This window comes from Poecilia mexicana, unplaced genomic scaffold (genome assembly GCF_051168715.1).
Source record: "Poecilia mexicana isolate PSO_F unplaced genomic scaffold, ASM5116871v1 scaffold_12, whole genome shotgun sequence".
Classification (NCBI taxonomy): Eukaryota; Metazoa; Chordata; class Actinopteri; order Cyprinodontiformes; family Poeciliidae; genus Poecilia; species Poecilia mexicana.
The window spans coordinates 23,296,043-23,299,528 of NW_028263381.1; the positions used below are offsets into that span (position 1 = coordinate 23,296,043).

The window sequence follows — 3,486 nt, forward strand, 5'->3', positions numbered from 1 at the left end:
TAAAATGTCTGCACTTCTTCTAGAATACAGCGTTATGATGTGCTGCCTTCTAAACAAAAATAGTTATTCTGTCAATTCAATGCTAGACTTAAAGAAACCCAGATATAAATGTGGTGAGACTGAACTATTGTGTGTGGTGTGATTGGATGGCGCCACATTTGTGCGACTGGAACTGCAGCATCACAGTGATGAAAAACTAAATACATTCTTACCAGCTACTAATACATTTATTAAGCTTCCCATTATGCTTTCAATCATCTGCTAGTCATTTCATTGACATCAAGTTGTTGGAAATAATAAACATTACAGTGGAAAACACAGAAAGAAATGAAAAAGTCCCCAGATGATCAGATCAGCTCCAGTTTCCTGATTAAAAACTGTTTAAAAATGATATGAAGAAATTCACCAAACCAGTAAACAATCAATCATTGTCAAGTTTTCTGGTCTCTTTAAACCACCTCAGCTTCTGCCCAAACTAGAAAAAGCTTGTTTCCCTCAAAGAAATGCAGGAACCACTCATCTCATCTTTGATTCATCTTTTCTTTTTGTCTTTAGATGATTTCAGCTGACAGTGTAAGACCACCATGACTTGGCATAAGTAGTCAGAGAGTCACAGAGAGTCACAGAGCAGGTTGGAAACCTACAAACTAATGAAACTAAATCAATTACAGATCACAATCAACTCATTCACTAGTTTTCCAGGTAATGTTAACAATCTACTTTGAAGTTAACAGTGAATGAAGGAACAAATAAACTACATTCCAAACACATCAAACCCATTGAATCAAAGGCTGATTTGGTCTCTGAATGCAGATTAAATGATATCATGTCCAGTTCCTACCAGAGTGTCTTTGTGGAAGCTTGAAGCTGAGGCTCTTTGTCTGCAGAGATCATTGTGAGCACAGGTGTGCCAAGTTACCTGATAGACTTCAGATGGGCCTGAGTGAAAGGGATGGGTGCGCTTGGTTCTCTGTGATGTGTGTGCCAGTTGGGTGGAGATAGTAAATGCACTCACAAATGAACCATTTGCTGTTTTAACTTGACAATCATCAAACCAATCCTTCATCTGATCAATAATGTTTCATTTGGACTTTTTGTTCTTCATGCTGAGCTGCTGGTTGATCACTGAGATCTTCATCGGTAGGATTTTTAGTTCATAATCAGAGCTGAAGAATGGAGCCATCTTGGCAGTGAAGGTGTGTGTGAAGGTGTGTGTGAAGATGTGTGTGTGTGTGTGTGTGTGTGTGTGTGTGTGTGTGTGTGTGTGTTAGTATCCAGGTCAGAGAAGGACAGCTTTCCTCTGTCCCAGTCCAGATTCACTCTGATCCTCTGGACTTTATTCTGGACTGGGAGACGAGTGGGAGGAGCTGATGGAGACCATGCTGAGTCTTCATCTCCATTGAACTCTATAACCAACAGTCCAGACTTGATGTTTTTCTTCCTATCAACAGATTCTTCTATCACACCAAATATCCAGGATTTCCTGCCTCCAGCATCAACATCCCAGCTGTGGTTCCCTGAGTTCAAACCCTCAGAAGTCAAAACAGAGACAGAATTTATCAGCAAAACTCTCTGGATTATCAGGAAGCTGCTGTTTCTCTCCTCCAGTCAAACTGGTCAGATCTTCAGACAGATGGAGTTCTTTACCAGCCGTGTTTGGGTCCAGAACCAGAGGAGTGTAGGTCACCATGGTCTCCATGTTGCTCCAGATGTTGAAGGCCAGGTTGCCCAGATGTTTGGCCTGGTCTATCAGAGCTCCTGAGGGCAGCTGTGGATCCTCCAGCAGGGGGCAGCGCTGGACTCTTTCCACTGCAGCCTTGTAGTTGTGCAGGAATGAGACGTCTGCAGCTCTCAGCTCCTCCTCTGTGGCTCTGACTGTGTCTGAAAGAGCCGCTATCTCTCTGCTCAGAGCCTCCATCTTCTCCTTCATCATCCCTCTCTTCTGCTCCTCTTCCTCCCTCAGTGCAGCCAGCCTGGCCTCCTCTTCCTCTGCTAGAAACTGATGAAGCTGCTTAAACTGCTCCCTAATCTGCCTCTCTGTGTGTCGGGCCTGGACCTCCAGGTGTTCTGCTGTCTGATCAAACTCCTCCTGAACTTTCTTCCTGAGCTCCAGCTTCTCCTTTAAAGGCTCCAGAGTTTCCTGAAGTTTCTTCCTGTGTTGCTGAGCAGCTTCATCGATGGCTCTGAATCTGTGCTCGGTGTGTAAATCTGAATCTCTGCAGACGAGACACACTGGCTGCTGATGGTCCAGACAGAAGAGTTTGAGTTTCTCAGAGTGCAGAGAGCAGAGACCCTCTGAAGCATTTTGGTTTCTCTGCTGTAACAAAGACTCACACAGATTCTTCAGAGCCAGACATAAAGGTGGTTCATCTCTAGAAGATTTCCTCTTACAAACTGGACACTCTCTTCCTGGTTTCTCTCTCCACCAGTTCTTCAGACATTCCTTACAGAAGCTGTGGCTACATGACAGAAGAACCGGATCCTTAAAGATGTCCTGACAGATCGGACAGCAGAGATCCTCCTCTAACCTGGAAGCCATTTTGTCTCTGAGTGAAGCTGAAAACCCAGCAGACAGAAAGTTAAAACAGGAAGTCAGTTTCCATCCTACAGAAACTTTAATCTCTTACTTTGAGTATGATTCCCTTGTTTTTCCTCCAGCAGCAGTCTGTGTTCCAGCGTCTGGTTCCTCAGCTCTCTGTTCCCCTTGCTCAGTGTCAGGCTGTCAGTCGGTGATCAAGTTGACCCTGAGTGATTTCTCGATTCGTTTTTTCTCTCTGATCTACTTCCTGTTGCATTTACAGCCGTCAGGCTCTAAATATCAGTCAGTGTTTTCCATTATCATGTCCTTGTTGACACCAAGCTCTGCTAATCCACTTCATTTGCTTTTGCTGTTCCTCTTTAAATCTCTGTTTGTTCAGAAGAGACGGTTTGAACTTCCTCCTTCTCTTCTGTTTTGTTTTCACATTTTCATTAATTTATTTGAAATTGTCTGAAATATATGTGCAAATTTTGTTGATTTTTCAAACTATTCTCTCTTTCACACTTTTAACCTAGGTTTCCTATTTTCGATATCTGTACAATATCTTTCTGTTGTAATAAATTTGCCCCAACTGTAGTTTTATTTTTTATGACCTTTCACCTTTTTATGTGAGTCTCCATGCTTCCCTCAGTCACTTTATTGCTGATAAACCTGAATTTTCTCCCATCGTTTCCTCTGTAGCATTAATCATATTTGGCCCAAAAGTTGCTTTAATAAACTGATATTAGGTTATTTTCTCTAAGCAGCTGCAGGTGATTGTCAGTAAAACAAAAACAAGGTATTTTTCTAAATGTTCCATTTTCTTCCCCAAAAATGTTACATTAAAAGTTTTATTAAAATGTAGTCTATATTTCCTGTTGTGCTCTTTATTGGTGATAATAATTGGGTTAAGATAGAATGATGATATAATTTTAATTTATTAGCTTCATTTAATGAACCCAGGCCAT

General features: G+C 41.8%; 1 pseudogene across 1 annotated transcript; it reads right to left on the minus strand.

The window, feature by feature from the left end:
* Positions 1-205: 205 nt before the first annotated feature.
* LOC148156156 (E3 ubiquitin-protein ligase TRIM35-like) lies at positions 206-2,899 on the minus strand (annotated as a pseudogene). The gene is made up of 3 exons (XR_015764725.1): positions 2,628-2,899; positions 1,262-2,556; positions 206-1,217 (listed from the first exon to the last, which is right to left on the minus strand). The product of XR_015764725.1 is annotated as an E3 ubiquitin-protein ligase TRIM35-like (transcript).
* Positions 2,900-3,486: the final 587 nt, after the last annotated feature.